Raw genomic sequence first — 27,551 nt, forward strand, 5'->3', positions numbered from 1 at the left:
ACTGGCGCCCAATCTTGTTTCTCTGTCCCAATCTTCATTAGGCATGAAGAATGAAAAATTTCTGGATATTAAAGTTCAAAGGCAGAGAAACAAACTGTTTGAACTTCCAATTAAGGTTGGGTTCAGATTTCAAACCATAGTATTTCAGAATTTCTGAACCAGCTTATTACTACGAATTATATTTCAAGCGGAACTAGCTAAATGGGTGTTATTTTTTTTTAAATAACTCCTACCACAGAAGCCAATCTCCAAATATAATTCAGGCTAATAAGAGTAAATCAATCAATCATTACAGAATTATGATATCAATAAAACATTGCTAAACAGAATTACCTTACTATCTCTTAAAAAAGCAGATGCTCTTTTTACAAGTTCAGTCAAATTTTAGAAGCACTCAAGAAGAGATTTTGTTTGTTTCTGATCATGGATTACAGTGATGCAAAAGTGAACTTGTATATATCCCGAACATGCAACTTTTTAGTACATTGCACTTCCTATCCAGTGAAGTCAAATTTCTCTTGGTAAATAGTATACTTGTTGTGTTGTATGAGACTGTATAGTCACAATGTAAGTGGGCCTACTTGTCTTATTTTCAGTAAAATATGGATCTAGTTCATGCACAGACTTCCTCTGGTGTCCTTTAATTGACATTTGAGTTTAAATTTAACTGCCTGAAATCATCCCACTCATTGAATAAAGCTGGCAATGATGCAAAGAACTGTGACCTCAGATCCTAAGTTATATGTAAATTGCTTTGGACTGTGGTTACTTGTGTAAAAACACAATACAGCAGAAATGCCTGAACTGTTCACTGGCATGCACTGAGCCTCAAGAGATACTTTGGCTTGCAAATGTTTACTGAGCTATGTATTGCTTTCAGCAGTGAGGGAATTTCTTTCTTGTGATTATTTTTTGCCATGCTATACTCTTATCTCCAGTCCTCAAAGCTCAATAATGTTATGGTCTGGTAGCAACACTTAGATTTTAAGTTAATGAATTGTAATTGGTATGAAAATAAGCCTTTCAGGTCTCTCTCATATTAACTACTAGAAATCAGCACAACATAGGAGAAATGAGGAGCCAGTTTAAAGGGAAAAGAAAAAAAGTGACAACTGAAAAACTCAGGGAAAAAATAACATATTTCTGAGGTAAAAAAATAGATAATATTTTACTGGAGCAAGAATCACATACTTGCATAGTACCTGTACTTTAGGAAAAATAATAGCTAAATACTGAGGTATACATAATATTGCCACTAATAAAAGCTAGAAGTCGTGCTTTGAATTCAAAATTTAGGATAAATAACAATGAAAGTAAAGCCTTAAAAGACAGAGGAGATGCAATTTAAGGAACACATTGATAACTTCCACACAGTAAACTCCTTGTACTTGGAATTTGTTGTATACAGATTGCTGTGTACAGCATTACATTAATCTAGTATTAATACATGCCTAGGATCTCCTATAGAGGGTTCAGCACTATCATCAGTATAACAAGAGCTAAAAATAAAAAGGCAATATTCTCTCAGAAAACATCAAATCATAAACATTTTCTAGACTATACATTCATAAATTGGCATAGTAATACATAGTGTGGATTATTTTTATTGAATTTGAAATGTATTTATGTGCTCTTTAAGGCTACTCAGATCTATGTAGTGCCTTAATTTGTTTAATTTACTTTGCAATCTCCTGTATTCATAGTTTTACTTTGAGGTCAGCGGCTGTGTAATTCCAACATCTCTGATAGCCCTTCTATCTTGAAAATACTCCTGAGGGCTTTGAGATACAGAAGTCTCAAATTAGGCATGTAATTACCATGGCTATGGGCACATTTAGCTTTTTTTGAGCAACTTACACTTTTTTTCCCATATTTGCAATTCTAATTCTAAAGCTACTGTATTATTTTTATGAAATTAGAGGGTTGTCATTGCCCTTGACCAATACTGCGTTCTTTTCCTCATACAATGCTATTCTTCTTCAGTGAGACATACATAGCCTTGTGAACTGGAGTTTACTGCATAGGAAGTAGAAGATCTTAAGTATACTAATCACATTTAATATTTAAAGAACCTTCTTCTTAGTCTTTTCAGGAAAAGGAAAATTTTTTATGCTTATCATTGGTTACCATACCCTGGAAAGTCTAAGAACTCTGTTATACTTAACTACAATGTAGTTTTTTTCTGACAAAGATTTAGGGCTGCTCTACCTGCTCTCATCCAAGATATCTTGATGGGTTGAAACACCCCATGCTGCATGAACCCAAGGAAATGTCAGCAGGTGTGGTGGGTTGACTGCAGCCAACAGCCAAGCACCCACACAGGCTCTCGCTCACTCCAACCCCCCGCAGGACGGGGGAGAGAATAAGTGAAAAAGTGATAAAACTCGTGGGTTGAGATAAAGACAGTTTAATAAGTGGAAGAAAGAGAAAAATCAATTGATGCAAAGGCAATTACTCAGCACCTCCCACAATCAGACTAATGCCCAGCTGGTGTCCAAGCAGTGGCCTCCTTAGAAGAGAAAATGTGTCTCCTTCTCCCTCTATCTCCACTTTTTATTAAGCATGAATTTATATGGTATGGAATATATTTCTTTGGCCAGTTTGGGTCAGCTGACCCAGTTGTACTTCCTTCCAACTTCTTGCCCATTCTCATTGTACTCAATGTGGGAAGCAGAATGCTGCACTGTTCAGCAATAGCCAAAACATTGTTGTGTCATGAACACTGTTTTAGCCGCAAATCAAAAACACAGCACCAAAAAGGCTGCTGTGAAGAACATTAACTCTATCCCAACCCGACTTAGTACAGCTGGGAGTTAAAATTCAGCTTTTCTGTTTTGTTTTGTTATTTTTTTTTTAAATATCTCTCACATGAAAAGGCCTACGTCAGTATAAAGCTTCAGGCTATATTTCAACCTTAAATATTTCTCAGCTGCCATAATGCATTGTAGAGTGGGGCAAGACATTGTCAGTGTTGAGCAATGCAGTGAAAGAAAAACAAATATTTTTGTGGAATGAGAGCACCAGAAAAGATTCGTTGGAATTGTTTAGTTTGTAGCAGTAGCTGTAACAATGTAGGAGGTAATAATTTTCCAAGTTAAATGACATTTTGTACTTAATGAGACATTCATTCATGGAATTTAATGAACTTTAAGAGCTTCTTTTCTTAGGACAAGCCTTTATTTAAAAAACTAAACAAGTTGTTTATTTTAAAATATTTATGTTGTCACCATTACCACAAACTACTGTGTAAGAATTCACACATAAAAAGTGATATTTGAATGTGTCAGTTTAATATCAAAACAACTACCATGAGAATTATCTCAGTTTGACAGGTTAAACAGGGACGTAAAAGAAATGGTCTCATGGTCTGAATATAGGCCTTGGAACAAGGAATTGCATCTCAATTTTAATCCCAGGCTCCTTCAATTACCTCAGGGAGATCACAACTTCCACCTTTGTTTCCCTGCAACTAACAGAGGATGATACTGCCTACTACTCTATATGGATGTGCACACATTTTTTGATCCTGAGGATAGTGCTTTCTGGGCCTACAGCTTGCAGAGCAACAAACATAGCAGCAGCGGATTATCTAGGAGCAAAGAAAAACTATTTTAACAGAACTTTTTGAACAGTAGTAAGGGGAACTCATTAGCGTGCCAGCTTCCTTAGAAGATGTAGACTTCTAAGTCAAAGTCATTGAATCATAAAATCAGCTGGGTTGGAAAAGACCTTTAAGATCATCAAGTCCAACCTTTATCCCAGGACTGTCAAGTCCACCACTAAACCATGTCACTAAGGGCTTCATCTACATGGCTTTTGAACACCTCCAGGAATGGTTGTTCCACTACTCCCCTGGAAAGCCTATTCCAATACCTGATCACCCTTTTGGTGAAGAAAGTTTTTCTAATAACCAATCTAAACCTCCACTGGTGCCGCTTGAGACTGTTACCTCTTGTCCTGTCAATGGTTACTTGGAAAAAGAGACCAGCCATGCCCTTTATCCAGCCGCCTTTCAGGCAGCCATAGAGAGCGTTAAAATCCCCCTGAGCTTTCTCTTCTCCAGACTAAACAACCCTAGTTCCCTCAGCTGTTCCTCATAAGACTTGTGATCTAGACCATTCACCTAGTCAAAAGTATTAAAGCAAATATTCTGAACCTGAAGTTGCTAGAATAGTTGAACTGGTTTTAAAATTCGAGGGTAATAAAGCGTGAGTATTCCTACAGAATTAAGTTGCTCCTGTAAACTTCTGTTTTCCCTCCCATGCCATATAATAGCCAATCCTACCTCATTCTTCAAAGCCTGAATGTAATTATTATTTATGTGCATAGGAGTCCCCAAATCAGTTTGAAGACAGATAATCTTATTCCAAGCCTCTCTTACTCCATCTCTTACTGCTCTACTACAGCTTCTCCTTGAATCTTGAATCCCCTCCAGGCAGACACTGTGAACTAAAGAAAAGACATGCACTACTTCTGGAGAGTGTAACTGGCTTGAAAACAGTTGGGGTGGGTCTGTTCCTGTTGTATAAGACAGGGAAGGTTATGCCGTTAGCATATTGTCCAATGAGGAAAACAACGTTCAAGTTTCTCAGGTCACATGTCAAAAGCATTTCCATGAATAATATGAGATTGATGGGAAAAACCGTTGAGATGTTATCTGCCATAATGGCAGCCAATTAAATAGTCCTGTTCCTCTTATCTAGCCTTTCCTTTCTTATTAGCATTTATAGTGAGCCTATCACCCAACTACCTCTGCTCTAAATATAGATTTGATACCTGCACAGAATGTACTGTATAATCTGCCTTGTGTCATTACTGAATTTAGCTCCTTAATTAGTGTCATTGCCTTCTAGGTTTTGCATGCACCAGATAAAATAGTATTGACTGAAAATTCACCCTAGACCTTCTGCTAAAACCATATGATCTTTACATTCAATATTTTTTGAAATGATCTCTCCAGATGCATAAATTGCTGTATACATACTAGATGGTGGCAGCATTGGTTTTGTTTTGTTTTTTATTTTTTGTTGTAACAGCTTTATTTCCATGGTCTTGTGAGTCTAAATGTCACCTATGCATAGAATGACACATTGTAAATCCTTCTTCAAGAGCATCACCTAAGAACCAAACCTAATTTCTTTTCAATTGATTTGCTTGCAAAATTCTGTCTGACAAGGATCATTATTTACAAATTATTTACAAATATGCAGAATTCTGTGAGGGTCTAATAAATGGTTCAATGACAGTTGAAGCATATAGAGTCAACTGCAATGTTTTCATCTATTTGTTTTGTTACTTGGCTTAAAAAAGCAGTCAAGGTAGAAATAATTTTCTGTGAAAAAGAGAATTCATTTTATTGCTCATAATTTAATTAGTAGTTGAATGATTTTTTCTTAATATTTGTTTTTTCTTAGAAATTAGCATGATATTAGAGTTCTTGGCAATAAGTGCCAGTATTACTGTGTTTCCAACAAAACCACTCTGAAGTAGGGATTAGCGAAAGGGGTGAACAGAGGCCAAAAGCTATATATTTTTTCACGCATTCTGAAGACATACTTTTTTTTTTTTTTTTTTTTTTTTAAACAGCTCTGGTTCTACATACTGTGAGTACTCTAGTCACTTATCTGAAAGAGTATACATCATGAAGCAGTCAGGACTTTAAAAAATAACTGAGAAACTAAATTGACTTAGCTACTCAGTAGCTCCACAATTGTCTACACAGCCCAGTGTTCCTACCTCTTGCATTTCATTAGCATCTTAATGCTGTGGTGACTGTTCTTGATGACACTGATCTTGCCATCAAATCTAGTAGAGTACTTAAAAGCATAAAAAATTTCAAGCCCATCATAATTTAGTGACAGATTTACATCCCTAACGCATCTTTCTCTGTGATATATTTGCAAAACCTCTTTGTGTCCTTTAAACTCACTATTAATAAATTCTACCTTGAGCTATGAAAAGAGACAGTTCAGCAGATATGCACAGAAATAAAGCATAATTCAGATTCTGCTTTGGATAGTACCACTAAGGGAAAAACTGAATTAGGAAGGGAAAGGGAAGGGGAAGAGGGAAAAAAAAGCATAAAGGAGAAGGGAGAAGGGAAAGAAGAGGAAAAGGAAATGAGAGGGAATGGAAGAGAAGAGAAATGCAGAGTCCAGAATTCCGGCAAATATTTCTATACTCTCAGTTAAACTGGCATCAGTGAATATTGTTGCAGTACACACTGTGATTAGCCACATTAGGAAAGCACCAAGCCTTGCTTTGAACAGAATAGTTACAGAATAAAATGTAACTGTAAAGTAGCATGGATGGGCCCAATTCTACTACATTCACTTTACCCGAGCTAGGATGGATAACAAGAGTAGTGAAAATCAGGTACACCATGGAAGATATCAGCACAATCTAAATACCAGAAAACAACTCTCTGAAAATCTGCAGTGGAAATCTACAACACCTTTTTTACTCTCTTCCTTATGCTCATTAGATGAAACTAGGATAAATTATGGTTACATATAGCAGGACTATGTTATATGTGGAAAGTCTATGGTTCTCTTGTAACACAGTACTTGCTTCTACTACTAGATCAAGGGCAACTGTGTTTTGCTGTTGAGTCAGTTTAGCTCATCTTAGAGTAATCTGCAGAAAAAATGAACTGTGACAGCCATTCATACCACATAGTTCCGAAACATGCAAAAGAGAAAATTCAAACAAACACTGCAAAGACAAGTCACAGAATTTTGGATTAAGTACCTACATAGATTTTCTTGCAAGAGCAGATTAGTCTGTTACATCTGTTCTGTTGCTCAGCATAGATACAAGAACATTCTTAGAACTAGAACTGAACAGGTGCTAGAAATAGAATGGTCTAATACTACTTTTCATTTTAGAACATTTCTAAAAGAGCAAAGTACTGATATGCTGAGTATAGGAAACTTTAAAAAATGCTTCCACCAAGTCATCAGAGTCTCTGTACTGCTTTCCATATGAGCTCCTGTTGTCTGTTAAGCCCACTTGCTGGATAGCTTTAGATCTGTATTAGATAGTTCACTTCACTTGCAGTACTGCAAGGCTTGATCCTGACCCCTGTTTTAGTTTCCTGACTTTTCTTCATTGTCTGTGTACATTCTTTAGCTGCTCCTACTTTCTTAAATTTTTCAGTCTCCGTAAAATTGTAAGTTACTAAAAAGCCCACACCGAACAGTCCAATGGACAGGGCATCTGTCAGCCTCTGAGACACGAGGATTCAATTTTCTACAGTACTAAAGACTGCCTGTGTGTCAGACTTAAATTCAATAAGGGCCTTCGGTCCAGTCTTAGGCACCATGCCACTTTGCAGAATTTAGTATTGTCAGTTCCAATTAATTCCAAGTGAGAGAGGAAATCTTCATTAGGCGAGAAAGCTAGGACCACAATAATGTAAGAAACTTTATCCTTCTCCTGAATTTTAGCCAGACCTGAGAGAAAATCCTCTCAGAGTACCTTGCCATGCTTGCTTGTCTAAGCGACTTTAATGATGAAGACTTTGAGGATGATCTGAGAATCCTAGGAATCTAAATCTTAGTTTTAGATGTCAAAGAACTCCTTGTGACTAATATTTAGCCTGCCTGTTCAACATGTTCTCTGTCTGAAATGTAACGCAGATATTTTTTTCCAAATAACTAACTTTGTTTTCTTTTTATGAAGTTCTCTTTACGAACTTTCTTGAATCATAATTAAAGCAAAAATAAATCATAAAAGGTAGACTGATCATATGGTATGATTATTTAAATCCAGAGACTCCTAGATCCTCTTTCATGTAACTGGATCCCAACATCTTGGTTATAGAAAGTATCTGCAGAAAAAAATAGATGTGTGTGTAAAAGTTAGACCAAAGCCTGTGTCACTATTTAATAAACTGTTATTATTGTAACATATGGCAGCTAGAACAACATATTTGAAATGAAAATACTAAGGGGGACTTTTTGATTTGAAAATAGTAGTGCCATTATGTTGTAGTTCTAAACCTGAACAAATGTTATATTTAGATCTAAGACACAACAGGGTATGAATTATTGCACACTAATTCACAACTAATATGTTGCTGTGAATGAAGCTAAAGGCTGAGTGCAATCAACTCTGCTCCATCACTACAACATTAATTCACACACTAGAAGATCTTATTGCACTTATAAAAATATTATTCCAAAAGGTCACATACTAAAAATAAATGGTAGTGTAAGCAGGGTCAAGTTCCAAGAATTATTATGAACCACCAATGTGCTCTATAATTTTTTAAAAATAATCACACATCACAGAGAACTTGCATGTGGATTACCCAAACCTAAGCAAATTCCTGATTTCAGCAATAAAATTGCATTTAAGACCGCTGAATATGGAGTTCATGGTCATACTTGGAAAAAAAAAAAAGAAGGATAGGTCTGAGGCATATATTCAGACAAACAGGTATAAATCAAACTGATACACCACAACATTTTAAACAGAAGTGATACTTGTGAAGGATACATATGGATGTACTTCCAGGCAGCAAAAATAAACCTGTACCCACTGAGAACTGTTTTGAAATTTTTTTTTGAGTGTGCTGGAATTTCTTTAAGAATAATGGTGAGATTCCTGATTTAAAATTAATAAGATTTGATTCTGTGAGAGGAAAGTTGTAAATTTTAAACATTTCTTCAATGGAATTTTGATTCATCATAATTGAATTTATACATTGTGTCATCTCAACTACAGTTCATGCCTTTTAGAATAGAAAATATTTTATTACAGACAGTGAATTTACTCTGAAATCAATCCACACAAAATCAGATTTATTTCACTACATTTTTTTAATAAAATCAAAGTAATATTAGACATGAATAATTTAAGAAATTAATATATTCTTTTAAGAGTGAGATATAGTAGTAGAAGATAATGCTAAACAGAATGTTCTTGTAACAGTTTAGGTACAGTATTTGTATTTGTGAAACTAAGGTTTCTTGTGTCTTTTAGTGTGATAAAGAAACCAAATATCCTACCCAGTTTAGCCACATCCCTCAGGTTCAGACTAACTCACTCTATCCTCCATTAAAAACATTGTGTGCATTATTAAATAGGTAAGAAATTCCTAAAGAGAAAGTATAAACAAAATAGTGTTGATATTACACTAAGAAAAATGAAGTGAGAATAATATGTCAGAAGATGGCAGAACTGTGCCACGTGAGCCAAAGGGCTGAGATGCTGTCTAGGGTCCTTGGTGAGTTAATATCAGGTCTCTTCAGAGATGAAAAATAATAATTAAACACTGCTTGTCAATTAATGCCAACTTAAAGAAAGGTCCTACACTTAGATTAAGTGAGGAGATTGGGTTGCTTGAAAACAGCAAGAAAGGAGGAAGAAAAGGACTACACAATAATGAAAGATGCAAGGTAAAAAGGGAAAATAATTAAACACACATGCACTTACACAGAGTTGGAGCACTCATATTTCTAATTAGAACTTCAGTGCAGGAGCCCAATTTAACCTTAGGGAGTCTTTATAGTCATGTCACTGTTGTGCACAGCTCTCAACCTAATGCTGATATACCAGGTTGAATTTTCATATTACTTATAGCAGAATGCTATTATTTATACACATTACATATATTGCACTTGAAGGGTGATGTAGTGGCTGTCTGTAATATCTGCTTGTGAGAAGTGTTGTTTACTGAAAGCTTGAAAACTGACATTTAATTACTTCTCATTCTTACTCCATTAATGAATGCATGTCATGGTTTTTCATACTGCTTTAATTGACAGAGACCTCATACTTTTGAGTTATTATACTGTATTGACATTACTTCAGATGTATGTGTCAATATATAATGTACCCAGAGAAAGAAGTCCTTAGTCATTTAATAGGTGAAGAATGTGCTGAAGAGGAATAGCTATAATGATACCAAAATAACTACACTCAACAGAATGTTCCAACCTCTGATAAAGCCTTTGAACCCAAGGAGAGCTGTTCAAGTTTTATCCCACACCTAAGCAGATGTGCCACAGTCAGTAGAGCAGGAAGCTAATTAGGCAACCTAAAAGGTTCTAGAAAACACTCTATTCCATTGAATATTTCCTTAGAAGCCGTAGATAAAACTTTAATTAACAGCTTTTATCTCTGTCAGAGAGCTATTTCTCATTCCTTAAATACAAGTTTTCTTCAAAATGAAGGTCTTTACCCCTTAAAAGTAGCCAAAATATTTCAAATATAACTGAAAATGTAAATTTCATGAATATTTGGGTTTTATCTCCCAATTTTTTTTTTTTACATTTAGATTAACAGCATCTTTACTCCCTCCTGCATAGTCTCATTTACCATGGACATATAATTTCTTTTGAGCAAAATGCCTCTTAGTTACTTCATTACTCAGCCAAATTGTAGCCAGGTTTCATGGATAGCAAGTAAGGATGTGCCGGAAGGGTTAATTTTCCATCTCTCCACCAGCAGTGCTCAATGGTGCATATGTGCTCCTGGTCATGTGATGCAATTACAGCTGACAGTCTGCACTGTCCCCTGAACAGCTGGGTATGATCCTCAGATTAATGTACTTAAAACAGTAAAATCTTTGTAAATTGTAATGATCAAGAATGACAAAACTTTCTAGAGTATATTCCATATTCCTGCTGCCCAGTACCTTTCATGGGAAATTACTGACATGTACTCAAACAAAACAGAGACAAATAACTAGTGAAATACTTATTACTTGAGTTTTATAAAAATATTTGGTTTGCATTTGCATGTGTCTTTATTCCTATTGATGAATTTTTAAAATTACCCTTCTTTAAGCCCCCAGAATGTTTACACGGTCCTTGCACACTAACATCTGCTAAGCATTTTTTTCACTCAAGAGAAATAATTTATGCCTCTTGAGTTTGCACACGTTTCCCATATGTCTAGAAAATCATATGCTCTCACTCTTTTCTTGTCAAAGGTTTTCATTCTCCATACATTTATTGAGGAAGAAAAACTGCAAACACACTTTATTTTCACAAGTTTTTTCACCAATTGCTTTACATTTTGAATCCCTATACATTCACAGGAGTGTTCCCATGGAAACCAGAAAGAAGTTTTCCCTACAATACTCTCAGCGAATGAAATGCAAGTAAAAATGTATTTAACAATTTTAGCAGAAACTGTCAGTGGTTTAGTTCTAGCTCAGATTTTTAAGATCATACTTTGAGTGCTGTGTCAGGGGATTCATGAAAGAAGTATAGAGCTCTTCTGGCATTCATAAAAAGGTTCTGGTGCTAGCATGCATACCCCTGTGGACTCAATATAGCCATGCAGAGTTTTCTAACAGTGATATGGTGGTAACATTAAAAGCTCTAAAGTCCTAATTTTGTGAAGGAGGCTCTCTATGAACACACCAAAACACTGCTTTTTGACTGTGAGGGTGACTAAGCACTGGCGCAGGTTGCCCATAGACATCATGGAGCATCCATGGAGATACTAAAAAGCTGGAGACATTCAAAAGCTGTTTGGACATGGTCCTGGGCAACTGGCTCTAGATGACCCTGCTTGAGCAGGGTAGTTAGACCAGATGACTTCTAGAGGTCTCTTTCAACCTCAACCATTCTGTGATTCTGTATAACTCTGCGATCTGTCAGAAGTTGTTACAATCTGCCTATTAGGTTTTCTGATTGTACATACAGTTTTCTCCATAAACATCTACAACAAAAATTTGCTAGCAAGAATTCAAGTATACCTAACCTCATCTGGTCTTAAGAATCTAAGATCACATTCTGTAAAAATAGGTCAACCTAGATACATAGCAGAAAGGTACTGGGATAACATGCTATTGTGGCCAGAGATTCAAAAGATAATGTTAATTTCATATGTATTTTACATTTATAAAGTATAACTACATATGACCTTTTTCTAGATTTTTGAAAGGCACAAACCACAAATAACTTCTGACAATAAATAGCCAAGAGTAGGAGACCAGGATGAAGTGCAATTTGGAGCTCATAAATTAATAAAAGATTATTCATTTATGAGAGAAAAAAGCGGTGTCACTAACATACATCCTACCAAGAAGGCTTCTGAAAACCCTCTTCCTCTATAGTAACATTTTTCCCAATCAGTCTATAATTTCTCGGGTTGCAGTGAGTCTTGTCATGTAACTGAATGTGTCACATGCAACTGTGATATGATAAGAAACAATGTAACAAAAAGTGACAAGATTTAACATGACAAGTAAGAACGAAATTCTACAGCGGTAAACACCAGTTTTCAGCAGTTTGGTATGTCATGTTTTTTAAAAAGGACACCCTAACAGTATGGTTCTCGTGTAATAATCACAGCTCCTGAAACAGAGAATGACTTAGTTTTCAATGTTTCATGTTTTCGGACACCCCAATGATGATTATCTTTTGATATCCAGTTGAAAGATGCATTTTTGGCTCAATTAACAGTGATACACTCATGAAAATTAACCGTCAAAGTGAGTTTAAGCCAAAGATGTTTAGTGTGATCAGCTGAAATGGGGAAAGTTCATTTAATGCATAATTATAATTTATATTATTGATAGGAGAACTGCTTAGAAGAGTAGTTCCACTTGCTCATTTTACATGCTGATAATGGCATATAATTTCTTACTGACATTAGGTAAAAGATATTATTTGGGAAATGTAATAAAATTCCATCTGCTGGCCAAATTCCCAGACAAAAAAAAAAAAAAAAAAAAAAAAAGGAGGAAAAATTTTCAAGTTCATCAGGAGATAGAGACTGAAAATAGATTTTGTTAAATTCAGACAGGAACTGAAAAGGGTCTGGGAGATAGTAAGAGTAAACACTGATGTCCTGGGTTCAGCAGTAGAAGTAATTTTTTCTCCTTAGTAGCTGGTGCAGTGCTGTGCTTTTGACTTTCGACAAAGGAGCAGCACTGATAACACCGATGTTTTTAGTTACTGCTCAAATGTTTAGTCTGACCAAGGACTTTCCCAGCCTCATGCCCTGCCAGGGAGGAGGGGAAGCTGGGAGGAAGCAGAGTCAGGACACCTGACCCAAGCTAGCCAAAGAGGTGTTCCATACCACAGCACGTCATGCCCACTATATAAACCAGGGGCAGTCACCTGGAAGGGTTAGATCACTGCTCAGGTCAGGCTGGGTATCGGTAGGCGGGTGGTGAGCGACTGTATTCTTTTCTCTTGTTATTTGCCTTATCATTATTATTATTTGTGTTATACCTTAGTTACTAAACTGTTCTTATCTCGACCCGTGGGAGTTACATTCTTTCAATTCTCCTTCCCAACCCTCCAGGAGCAGGGGGGAGGAAGGAGGGGGAGGGAGCAAGCAACTACGTGGTTCTGAGTTACTGACTGGACTTAAACCATGACAACTGACAAACTGGGTAGGACCAGCAACTGGTTAGGAAGGAAGTAGCTAATTCTCACCTTAGAAATTTTTATTTAGAAAGTTTCAAAATATTGCTTTAAAACTATACTTTTTTATTTTTACAGCATAAAATGTGTTTACTATTTAGATTACATAGTACATAACACTCACTGAGGATATCTCCTATTGTGAAAGAGTGCATTTGAAATAGGTTCACATTTTGTTTTAAAATGAATGAGGAAGGCTTTTAGTGCTCTGATAAAACCTTTACTGAATCACAGTCCTCCTGTAGATGTTTTACAGAGACAGTTTATTATTGGAAACACAGTTCCTTCAAATACAGTTCCTTCAAAAATGGAATGAAATATTCAGTTATCTAATTAATGACAGAGAAATCTATGAAAACACTGTCTATCCTATACTTGTACAAATTTTTGTTCACTCTTAAGAGCTGTATGTTTCATGAACATGACATTCTAAAAAATAAACCGTGATTTTCACTACAGGGGACTTTTTAGATTGTAAGAAGCAAAAAGGTGGGATTCCGTAAGTTTGGTTAGATCTTAAAATGTGGATAGATCTAATTCTCCATTGTTCCATGATCAAATTTTCAAGCTTCCCAATGTTTAGTAAGGTTTATCATACATAAAAGAAGGAAGTCCATGGATCTCAATGAGATCCAGAATAAAGAAGTCCTTGTTTTGCAAAATAGGTTATCAGCACTTCCTACCAGGGAGGAATATCAGCAAGAAACAAGCAGATGCCATCTCTTCTGAAGCTAATTCTAAAGAGTTTGTGACATTGCTTTCTAAAACACTGCTGGCTGTATAAGTCTTCAGTTGACCTCTGATAATATTACTCTGATATGTGGAAGCTTCACATCACAGACTTCCTGAAATTAAACCAAACCTCTAACCTTGGGGCCGTTACTGTCTAGGTAGGTAGGATGTCTGCAGCTGTTTTCTGGAAAAGGAATACCATCTCCAGAAGAGACAGAATCAGTTATCATTTGTGGAGAAGGGAAAGCTGTGAGTCAGTGAATGTATACAGCATATGTCCTCTGCTTACCTTTTCTGGTTATCTTTAGCAGAAACCATCTTTAGCAGAAACTAGAGGCTAGGCAGAAGCCACTGCCATTGCCATCAGTCTAGAAATGTCATGAGCAGAATTGTGTGAAGATGCAGAAGAGAAACATGTATGAGCCAAACAGCCCCAGCGGCACACACTACAATATCTCTGAGGAACCTTTTTTGCAGAAGTACCAGCTATGCAGATATGTGATTGTTCTGAGCTAGTGAATGAAACAGAGAAATCATCCTCACTAAATGGTTAGAAAGATAACCTACATAACCAACACTGATATATCTTAGGGAGTGTAGACATGCTTGAGTCAGGGATGCTTGTGGCCGCCATGTTCTTTGAAGGGACAGGTCAGATCCTGTCACTCTTGTAAGCTGCTTTAGAGAGTTCTTATGCTGTAGCCCCATGTAAGTACTGAGTTTGCAAATTCCGGCTCAAAGAATAGTGCTATTGACTGAGATATTTCAGGCTGTGTTTACGTCATTTTATACGTGCTGGCTTATACGTGTAATTTTGTAATTTTGGAGAAGTGTTTTAATTAAGTATTAATAATTTCTTCTCACAAATGGACTGCAAAATATTCTTATACAGTGTAGCTGAAGCTGAGTGGAATCTCGAGTTCTGGAGATTTCCTTTCAAAGCAAATCTTTTTTCTGTGAAAAGTCTGTATGGAAAGCAAAAATGATTTTTCTCATTTCAGTAGTTAATATCCAAACTTCAGTATATTACTAGAGAACAAGGAGGTGATTATGGAACATATATTGAAAATTATTTCAAAGTTGAGGTTAAGTAATCACCCTAATACCTAAAACCCTATTTCTGCAATTGGTGTTATATTTCCAGATAAATCTATGAATCATCCATCATTGATGGGTGTCTTAAATGCAGACAATAATTTCTGGTTTTCAAAATTGAAATTGAGTTACTTAAGTCTACTAAGGCAAAACTCCTGTATTCTGTAAACCTTTATGTTTCCATTTCACTTCTAAAGAGGAAGACTGGGAAAATACCTGAGAATCACATCTGCAATTTTCATTGCATTCCTTAGTGCCTCTGAGGATGGTGATTGCATCAACGTCTGTCCTGGGTTCAGCAGTAGCAGTAATTTTTCTCCTTCTTGGTAGCTGGTGCAGTGCTGTGTTTTGACTTTTGGCCTGGGCACAGAGCTGATACACAAATATTTTAGTCTGACCAAGGACTTCCTGAGCCTCATGCTCTGCCAGGGAGGAGGGAGAGTTGGGAGGAAGCAGAGACAGGTCACCTGACCCAAACTGACCAAAGAGGTATTCCATACCACAGCACGTCATGCCCAGGATGTAATGGACTGTCACCTGGAAGGGTTAGGGCACTGCGGAGTTGGAGTAGGTGTTGGTTGGTGCTCGGTTGGATGGGGTTGGACGAGTTATCAGTCGGCTGGTGGTGAGGTGTTCCTTGTTATTTCCCTTATTATTATTATTATTGGTGGTAGCAGCAGTGATTTGTGTTATACCTTAGTTACTAAACTGTTCTTATATCAACCCATGGGAGTTGCATTCTTTTCAATTCTCCTCTCCATCCCTTTGGGAGTAGAGGGAGGGAAAGAAGGGGGGGTAGTGAGAGAGCGATTGCATGATTTATGGCTGACTTTGTTTAAACCATGACAACATCAGTGAACATTCACTTGTCTGTTTTTAATGTCTATTTTGCATTGACAATCAACAATATGGAAGCCCCCAAAAGGGATTCATTGCAGCTGAGAAGCTTACTCATATATGATCACTGCTAAAATGTATAAAAGCAAAGTGACAAAAAAAGGAATTAATTCAGACTTCAGAAGATAATAATGAAGCTTATGTTCATTATCAGAAAGGAGACAACATAGCCTTTGAACAACAAGAATTATCAGGACACAAGCAATTGTTACTTAGATCCTAACATTTTTTCTCTGAGCTGATCACAAAATGCTTCAGCAGTGTACTTAGTTTACAGTAGACCAATATCATACAAGCCACAGAGCTAGCAACTCAACTGAAATGCGTAGCTGACAATCAAAGCAGAGAAATATTGTAATCAGTAGTCCCTTGGGAACCTCAGCTTTAGTAAACTGAGAAAATTATTCCTTTAAAGTTCTGTCATTATACCCTTTGCCTGTAAAGCAAATAAGTGCAGACAAGTCTGCCAGACTTGGACAGAAAGAAGGACCTTTAAACACTACTCCTTCCTGCTATTTACACATTCAGAAATGCGGAAGCTCCCTTAGGCTTCTTGGAGATGAAGTATGTCAGAATTATCAACAGTAGCTCCCACATTTTCTGAAATACCTATCTTCTACAGCTAGGCCATCACACTTGCAGGCAACAGTATTTCTACTGTGATTACAACACACTGAAGTGTTACAGGTCACTAAGCCAAAAGGTATATTCAAGCTTTTTTTCCCTTCAATTTGAACGTATGTATCTAGGATAGACACATGCTGGAATGAAAATCTGACTCTGATCCACCAATCTGTGAGAGATGTTTAGGTCTAAAAAAGATATTCCATTTAGGCGACATCATTGTCAAGTACTGCATAGCGCCTACCACAGATGGGGAACTGCTATGGCAATACCTCTATCAGCTACAGCTTTCATCTCTGCTTCCTCATACTCATTGCCAGGAATGCCTCTGCTGACATACTGCAGTTGTGTTGTTACTGCTGCTTTTCAGACTCTGAGTTTGGAACAAGAGCCCACATCAGAGCATTTATCTAGTTTCCTTCTTGCGAAAAGGTCTAGCATGTGTTGTCAGTATCTGTTCACTTCTTAGAAGTTTTCCAAAGGATTATGGTAAGTTCCTCTATCTATCCATAATTTCCTTGAGTTGCCAGAAAGTCATTGGCACTCCTCCAGAAATATGCTTCCACAAGTTCTGCTAAGATGCTCAGAGCAGATTTGTCTACCTACAGCAGAATATCAGAACATGAGTTGAAGTTGTGCAGCTAATGTGGAAACAGTGTGCCACTGACTCCTAAATATGAAAGTACATCAATGTTAAAAATTCTGCAACGGAAGTTCAAGACAGCTTAGCTTTTAATCAACCTAATTGGGAATTATTTTCCAACTTTCCTGAAGTTGTGCTGCCATACAAGAAAGAACACAATATTGAATGGATCTAGAAGAGCATGGCAATAGGAATGTGGTTCTCTGTCCCAGTGATTTGCTTGTGTGGGAAGGACTTTAGGATTCTAGAACAGTTGGCTCTCTGTATTTTCTATGGACCTGTTCTTAATTAAAATGTATGGAGGAAAGAGGAGTTAGCAGACTGTTTAAATTAATTTTTAGATGTGAAGTTTCAACATTAATGTGCTTGCCATTAAAAAAACTTAATTCAATATTTAGCATCAAATGATTAACAGAGTTAAAAAATTTATATTTATTTTAACTTTCACCAAAAGCATATCCAGGCATTTTCTACTGTCTCGGAATTTAAAATTCAGTCTAAACTGCAGAAATGTAAAGAGGTTAAATGTTCAGTTCTGTGATGGACTTTTTGCTTGCAGTTTTAGAAACTGTTAATAGTTAAAAAAAAAAGAAGAAGAAAGAAGCACTTTCAAGACGTTTAGAAGGACACTTCATAGAAGGCATGATTTATCATTGCCTTTTTCTGTCTTGCCCTTATTATGCAGACAGGAAGAGAATGCAAAAGGAGGATGAGATCATTCTGTTAATACTATAGTATTGCATCAAAACTCTTTGTTGCCTGTATGAACTTAATCTAGACAGTAAAAGTAAACCAGTGATCAATAGAAATTCTGAGTTTAACACAGCCATTTGAGATTCAGAAAGATTTTCTGAGCCAAATCTGCTCTAAAGGAAAATTCTGTTCAGTGCAGTGAAGGGTAGCATAATTAGTGTGCTGCATATGTGCCCATAAGATCGTGTAAATACTTTAGATTGATAAATTAGAATTCTTAATCATAAATTTCTCAGCAATAAATGTACAACGTATAAATATAGATTTATGTAGAAGGAATACTGTTTTTTCCTGATGTAGGTATTTACCTTGGAACTGAAATGTTGTTAAACATTAAAATTATGATCTCAGAATGAGTGCCAGAAGGGTTTTGATTCAAAACACTTCTAGATGACTGAAAGAAATGAAATTGAGCCTTCTTGTTGACTGTGCAAGGACTTTCAATCCCTTTACTTGTCCCTCAGTAACAAATTTGTGAAATGAGGGTATAAGGTGGTGTTCTTAGAATATTCCCATTTATATATAGGCTGATTTTGGGAAAGATGTTTATAAGCACACTGTCACACTAAGAGGGAAACCAGTATTAATGACTGGAGTTCAACACTGATTATTTAAGGACTATGTATAATGCATAAGATATTGACATTATTCCCTGTTCTCTAAGTTCTTCTAAATCTCTGCTCCTACTATGTCTTATATTATTGGAAAAAAAATTATTTTCATTTTATAACCTATGAGAGAAGAATATTAAAAAAAAATATAAAGTTATTCATTGGTTTTCTTCTGATGTCTCCTTAAGCTATTTAAACAATTGGGCTATTTTCTAACAAACTGAAATGGCTAAAGCTCTATGACATGTCATATGTTTGCTTTTCTTTTCCCCCCAAGGTGTTTTGCATTCATTTCTATTTCATGAGGGGGTTTTGTAGCCTTACAGTGGCAATCTGAACACATTCAGACAGTTCTTTGGTAACTTGTGTCTGATTCATGGGTGGGAAGTAAACCAGAAAATTCCAAGTGATAATTCGGTCTTAAAACAGTTACAGAAATGTATCCTTATTTTTTTTCTCTTTTATAGATGATACTAACTATAAACCAATAATATATATTTTATAGTGTATAGGAATTTTTTTCTATATAAAATAGTCGTGTCAAGTTAAAAACGTAGGACCTGTTTTCATATAGTTAATCAGAACAAATATATCTAATTTTGTTCATTTCTTTTATAATATCAATCGTTTCGTGTCTTCTATTTCAACTGGACTATCTAAGCATTTTTTTATGATTATATAAAACCTGAACTTTTCTTTTTGAGTCATGCACATAATTTTTAATCACTCACTGTAGCTCATGCAAAAAAAGTAACAGCTTGCTACTTGTATGAGTCAGAATCTAAACAGAGTTATTTAAAAATCATTTGGAAGATGTGTTATTAGCTAATTAGCATAATGTAGTTGCAGAGAAGATATACAATCTAACGTGTTTCACTGAATCAGTTCATAAACAAAAACTGTAATTAGCTACTATTTCCTATGCATTATTATTTTCCTTGAGATTCTCTAAAATGGTCAAACCAATCCAAGAATGCTGTCAAACAAATTTGAGATCCGAAATGCTACGCTTCCTTTAAGGAACATCTTTAATTTTTCATGTATGACATTCCAACACTGTTTACTTAAACATTTAAACAAAATTTAAGTTTCATATCCTAATAACTTTATAATTACTTGGATGTATAAGAAAAGATACCTTAATCTAGTTTATTCTTTCTACTTCCATTTAAAAAGGGTGCCTGAGTTTAAAATCTATAACAGTAACACTGACAAGATAGAACCATTTGATTTTCCCAGGCTCAGTATTTGTATTAAAAAAACCCAACCCAACCCAACCCAAACAAAAAACAGCAACCACCCAATCAAACAAAAACTTAAACAGGAAAATCAACTTGCTTTTTATGGATACTCTAATTAGTCATTAGAATCTTGCTCCAAAACAGACTAACTGCAACCATTTGATCAGCACTGGATTCCATGTGAATTAATAGCAGATAAAGGTCCATAGCTCAGACCTGACTGATTTCAGAAATTACATTCATATATTAGTTTTAATGCTTGCAATGCTTGCTACATCCTCCTCGAAGTCAGTGGAGACTGTAAGATATTTTCTTTCCTTTAGAATCCCTAAGTTCAACAGTAAAGCAGTAAGGCCTGAGAGATTTTAGGGACCATTTAATAACATTCATCTCTACATCAGTTACATTAAATTTCCTAGGCTTTTGGAGAAAAGGATGAAAGGCTTTTAGCTATCATCTAAAATTTCCTGATCTAAGAAGAGTTCTGAAATAGTGACAGAAGAACCAGGACAGAAACCAACATAGGGATGAAAGAAAGAAAAATAGTTACATTATATATGTAAAATACTTTTGGATTTTGAAACTAAAGTTCACAACAGGGTGCAAAAGTGATACCATCTGCAATCAGGCTGAATATCCCATTTATTTCCAAAAAAAAGGACAAATTTTTATTTTAATAATTTCAAAGGGACACTGATTGATGTGTCAGTGACATTTAATACACTGTTGGTGAGGCCAAAGTGTAACTGACTTTAGACTACAGAAGCATCAGGAACATCAAACAACATTTAAACTTCTGTAAAGCAAAACCCAATATTTGTCAAAAAATGCTGTATAATTGGAAAGCTATTTTAGATCAGAGTACTACCTGTCACTGGGCATCTGTGGGTATTAAACTGTTCCCAACATGTCATCTTTTGCAACTATGGCTTATGAAGACAGAAGATAATTAATTTTTTATCAGAGTTCCTAAGTATTTCATCTTCTAAGTATCTGGATTTCCTGGTCTTGTGCCTTGTGTTCAGTGACAGGGCTGCAGATGGTCTTGGTAACCTCACAGACAAAATTCTGAGATCATTCTCTGATTCTTCAGATTCCTTCCCAAGATGCATGCTAATTGTTTTTTTGAGTGCCTTTCAGTAATTCCCAGATGAAAGACAACATCACGCCTCACACTGATTGCAATAAAAATAAAAATGGAAACTCTACTCATTTTTTTAGAGGAAGTTTTAAGATGACATTTTGCAAGCGAAAATATTAGTAGAAATGGACATTATAAACAAGAAGAAAATGCTGAATCTACATCCAATTAAAATAAAAAATATACTTAATTAAAAAAAATCTTGTGAAATTACTTAGAACCAACAGATAAATAGGCAAAGGAAAATACCAACAGCTGCTGAAGAGGACTCATAAATGTAAACTGAATTCAGAGGAAAGGACTGAGGGAATATTAAAGTAAACTTCAGAGATTAATGTTCAGTGCTCGTCATCGTTAAGAATTTACTTCCTTGTGCAATAACGAAATAAATTAGGTCCATTTTGAAGAAGGAAGATTTTGTTTGTCAGCACACAGAAATGGATATTCTATGCATGGCAGTAGCTGGCCTTCAGATTTGGTTTGCCTGGTCATGCATTAGCTGAGAGACTTGAGTAGGATTTTTTGTTTCTTGATGTGAAAGACCAAGTAGAAAGTTCCTTAATAAAGCCACTTTTTCTTTAATCTAAAGTACAGAAGAGTTGAAGCAGATGCACAAATGTAAGAAGATAATTGACCAGAAGTAAGATTAATCAACCAGGAATATATTCTAAACTGATGGCAATTAATTCCTAGTTACGTATTTAAATAACATGGCTTTTAGCTGTCCTGGCCAAAGTTCATTCAGCATATTCATGTCAGAGGAAGTAGTTCATCAGTTCCAGGAAGAACTTCAATAGTTTATCCTGCTTTTATCCACTCCCTGGATATACTTTACGTGCTCCAAAAAGCGTGCTCTCTTAAGGAGTCCTGTAGAACAGCACTCTAACTGACAATGCACTAGGACTGTCAAAACCGTCCTCAAACTTATTGTCATCCAGAAAGCCATCTTCCTCCAAAACCAAAAAGACTGCATCTGAGGACACCACTATGTAAATCATGTAATCAGTAACATACCAGTTACCAAACTATCTACAGGTAGTCCATACTAAATGGTAGCCATAGTTTTTCTTGGATAGTTCAGCGTTCCAGCTTGGACATACTGTCAGTCTTACACCTGTCATCACACAGAGACTTTTATCTCCAACAATGAGCACCTTCTTGGGTTTTTTTCTGCCAACTTAGCCCCTTATATTTTCAAAGTCACTTTCTGAGGAACAGATTTTTAGTCACTTTATCAGTGAGCCCATCTTGTACAGATGACTGGAAACATAGATTCACTCAGCAATTTCCATCAAAACTCAAAGAATCACTGCTTTTCCCCCATGTTCCTGCTCTGATATTGCTTCCGTTGGCATCACTACAATTATTATTGTAGTAATTTAAAAATTATAATTTGCATGAAGACCACAGAAGAATGCACTTACTGCCATAAAAATATCAATAATCCAAATAAATACATCAGAGGAGCTAGTGTCTCAGGTAAAAGCACATGAGGTAAAAGATTCTTATGATACTACAGCAATCTAAAGTACATTCCCCAAGGGAGACAGACACCACTTTTCTAAAGAGCCTTTTGAATACAATGTAAGAACTTCTATGAAGGAATCTCCAAACTCTGCTGTCATATAACCTGAAAAATAATTCAAATCGTTAATTCTACCCTGGAAGATGGATAGATAGGCCACATTTTGTACCTGAAGTCATCTAAATCAGAAAGCCATTCTCCATCAATTTCCTTGCATAGTCATTTGTGTGAGCTTGGCCCCTTTGAGAATTCCTCATTCTGAGTTATGCTCTGAAAGAATCTCTCCTACATTAGCTGTGCACAGAACATATGGAGACTGTCCTCCTAAAGCAAGAACTATAAGTAGCGATTTTGTCATCAGATAATATAGCCCACTTGCCATCTTCCAAATCAGTAAATCCCTTAGCAGTATGTTGAGGAGAAATCTTGGGCAGTGATGATTTCTAATGATCAATTTATTTCACTATTGTCTGCAACTATGTCTTGGAAGAGGGTGTTTGTCTCATAGTTACATTTCACTGAGAGGGCATAGATGGGATGCTACTGCTACTAGAACTGCTTCTGAGGGGCTCATTAACTCCAGGTGCAAGGAAGAGCAATTTTAAGCCTAATTTGTTACCTACGCTACACCTGTATTCCCTTGGCCTAGGGCTGTAAGTCTGTTTCATGAAAAAGTTAATTTTAGTGTGATCCCTCTAACTCTTCAGATCCTGACTTCACTGCATTGGAGAATTAGGACTTTTATATTAAAGTAAATCTTTACTTGAAGAAGGAAAACTTTTTCAAGATCTAGGAAATCAAAATAAGAACTCTTCATTCTTTGTTAATTTTTAAAAAAAACTATTCAGTATGACCTAAATTATTGCCTGGGTCAAGTTATTTTGCTCAGAAGCTCTCTAGCTGTACGTGGATAATGCTTTTCAAACACAGCTGCTTTTGAAGCTATTGAATCTCAATTGACTACAACTCTTCCTACAACTGTTCCTTTTCCAAGTTACACCTTTCTAATGCTTTATTTTTATTTAGAAAAGGAAATTGGAAACAAGTATAGCAACAAAAGGAATTAATGAAAATTTTGACTAAAAATGTCTATAACCTGGAAATGCAGCCATTTTGAAATTAAGGCAAGCACAAGACCTGACAAGACAATGGGGGTAGATGATTCTCACCACCTACACAATAGGAGACAAGTATGATGAGGTTGATAATAGTGATACTGAAGTATGTTTTGTAGCATGTTTCCTTTCCTTTCTAAGTTTGCAAAATCATCACAGGTTATGCTGCAAAACAATAACCAAGTTCAGACTGCCCTTTATGTGTCTGAAGGAGCATTAGGCAACTAACTGTTTATGAGTTTGTTTCTTTAGCCTGTATTTATCCATTGTAGTAGGTGATTATTGTATTAACTTCTCAGATTATTTTGAAGGGTTGTAAAGGAGAAGCAAAAAGGAAAAAAAAATTGGGATTTCCTTAGAAAATATTTCTTTTTGGGGATGCTCTGTAGAGATTCACAGTCTTAGAAATAAGAAGAAAGTTACACTCTGGAAGAAGCGGTTTAATTGGCTAGTAGTTTCATAGAATCATTGAATAGTTTGGGTTGGAAGGGATCTTCAGACATCATCTAGTCCAACTCCCCTGCAATCTTCAACTAGACCAGGGACATCTGCAACTAGATTAGATTTCCACAACCACATCCAGCCTGGCCTTGAATGTCTCCAGAAATGGCACGTCTACCACCCCTCTGGGCACCCTCTTCCAGTATTTTACCACACTCATTGCAAAATATTTCTTCCTCACATCCAGCCTGAATCTCCCCTTTTTTAGTTTATAACTATTACCCCTTGCCCTGCTAAAAAGTCCCCTTTTAAGAACTGAAAGGCTGCAGTAAGATATCTCCGGAGCATTCTCTTCTCCAGGCTGAACAATCCCAACTCTCTCAGCCTTTTCTTGTAGGAGAGATGCTCCATCCCTCTGATCATTTTCATGGCCCTCTGGAACCTTTCCATCAGGTTCATGTTTTTCCTGTGCTGGGGATTCCTGAGCTGGATGCAGTTCTCTGAGTGGGGTCTCACCAGAGCAGAGTAGAGGGGCAGAATCACCTCCCTTCGCCGGCTGGCCACGCTCTTTGGATGCAGCCCAAGATACGATTGGCATTTTGGGTGCACATTTCTGTGTCATATCCAATATTTCATACACCAGTAACCCCAAGTCTTCTCCTCTGGGGTACTTTCAATCCTTTCATCCCCCAGCCTGTATTGATGCAGGGGGTTGGCCCAACCCAGGTGAAGGACCCTGCACTAACCTTTGTTGAACCTCATGAGGTTCGCATGGGCCCACCTGTTGAGCCTATCCAAGTCTCTCTGCAAAGCTTCTCATCCCTCAGGCTTGTCAACTGCACTACTCAGCTTGGTATCATCTGCAAACTTGCTGACAGCATACTCAACCCCGCTGTCTATGTTGTTGATGAATATATTAAACAGTACTGGCCCTTGAGAGATGCCACTTGTCACTGCTGTCCATCCAGACATTGAACCGTTGACTGCTACCCTCTTTATGAGACCATGCAGCCAATTCCTCATCCTCCAAATGGTCCACCTATCAAATCCATATCTCTCCAGTTTAGAGAGAAAGATATTGTGGGGGGCTGTGTCAAGGCTTTACAGGAGTCCAGGTAGACAACATCTGTAGCCCTTCCTTTTCCCACTGGTGTAGTAACTCCATCATAGAAGGCTACTAGGTTGGTCAGGCAGGATTTGCCCTTGGCGAAGCCATGCTGGCTGTCTCAAATCACCTCCGTTACCTCTGTGTGCCTTAGCATAGCTCCTAGAAGGATCTGTTCCATGATTTTCCCAGTCACAGAGGTAAGGCCAACAGGTTGGTTGTTCCCAGGTTTCTCCTTTCTACCCTTTTAAAAAAATGAGTGATATTACCCTTTTTCCAGTCACCAGGCACCTTGCCTGACTGCCATGACTTCTCAGATATCATGGAAAATGGCTTGGCAATTGCATCAGCCAATTCTCTCAGGACTCTGGGTTGGATCTCATCAGGATCTGCAGACTTACGTATATTCAGGTTCCTCAAATGGTCACAAACCTGATCTTCGCTTACAGTTGGAGAGACTTTGCTCCCCCAGTTCCCACCTTGCAGTTCATCCGCTTGAGAGGTGTGCGGAGAGAGCCTGCCAGTGAAGGCAAAAAAGTTGTTGGGTATCTTGGCCTTCCCCTTGTCCATTGTTACCAGTTTACCAGTCTTGCTCATTGGGGGGAACACACTTTCTTTGACCTTCCTCTTCTGGTTGATATACCTACAGAGGCCTTTCTTGTTACTCTTTACACCTTTCGCCAATTTTGGCTCCAGCTTCACCTTTGCCTTTCTGACCCCACCTCTGCACAATCAGGCAGTGTCCCTATACTCTTCCCCGTATACATGTCCTTGCTTCCACTTCCTGTACATTTCCTTCTTGCCCTTTAGTTTGACCATCAGGTCTTGACTCAGCTGTGATGGCCTTTTGCCTTCCTTACTCGATTTCTTACACCTGGGGATTGCGAGATCTTGTGCCCTGTGGAAAGCATCCTTAAAGATCTGCCAGCTCTGTTCTGCTCCCTCATCCCTGAAGGCAGCTTCCCAGGGAGTCTTATTGAGTAACACCTTAAAAAGCTGGAAGTTGGCTTTCCTAAAATTCAGGATCCTGACTGTACTCTCTGCCTGTTTTACCACCCTCAGGACTGAGAATTCTGCAAGCACTTGATTACTGCTACCCAGGATGCCTCCAATCTTGATCTCACCAATTACCTCACTTGCATTGATGACCATCAGGTCTAGTATCTCACCCCTCTTGTAGAGCTGTCTATTACCTGGCTTAGGAAGTGACCCTCAATGCACTCCAGGAATCTCTTGGATTGCCTACAGCTTGCTGTGATACTTTTCCAGCAGATGTCGGCATAGTTGAAGCTCCCTAGCAGGATAAGAACCTCCAACCACGATGCCTTCTGTAGCTGGAATAAGAAGGCTTCATCGGTAAGTTTTGCCCTGATTAGGTGTCCTGTGGTAGACACCGATCACAGTTTCCTTTGTTGCCTTTGTCCCTGATTCTTACCAAAAGCTTTTGACCTGCTCGTGGCTATTCTTCGGAAACAACTCTTCGCACTCTGTCTCCCTGTTGATGTAGAGGGCAACCCTTCTACCTTCCTTGCCTATCTCTTCTGAACAGCCTGTAGCCATCAATAGCCAGACTCCAGTGGCATCCATTCCATGAAGTTTCAGTAATGGTCACCAGGTCATTGCTTTCTAGCTTCATGGCGGCTTGAGTTTAACTCACCTGAGAACCTTCTACCTAACTTAGGAAATGCATATTGTCTTGCATACCTATCTAAAACCCCTTCTTCCTGTATCTAGTACATTAATATTTCTGTTAAGGATTGGGAACATTTTGTTTCTTCATTTAACTAACATGAGGGGTCCCAAGTCTGCTATCCAGGTCTTTCAGGTGGAAAACCCTCCCTACATTCCTCTGCCAGCACTGCCAATGAGCCAGCTCATACAAACTAACCCAGGCCGGAGTCAATCTCTCAGAGAAGTCTGTGTATTCTTTTCTCAATTATTCAAGAGCCAACAGCATATCTTATTTTCAGTTCTGGCAGCTTCTTAGAGGGTGACTCCTTTTCACTCCCAGGCTGCAGTGTTAGAAAATGCAAAGGAAAAGAGAAGCTTAAAGGAAGGTTTTTTGTTTTTTTTTTTTTTATTTTGGTGGAAAAGCACCAAACCCTGACAGTTCTGAGAAGATGCCATTAGCTTTTTCCTGTGCTTGCATATCTGTAGTGTCTGGGATTGTACCCAATGCTCTGGTAAGAACATCTTGACCCCAGTCCTTCTAATCTCTTAGGGTGATCCATGTG

This window comes from Lathamus discolor, chromosome 6 (genome assembly GCF_037157495.1).
Source record: "Lathamus discolor isolate bLatDis1 chromosome 6, bLatDis1.hap1, whole genome shotgun sequence".
NCBI lineage: Eukaryota > Metazoa > Chordata > Aves > Psittaciformes > Psittacidae > Lathamus > Lathamus discolor.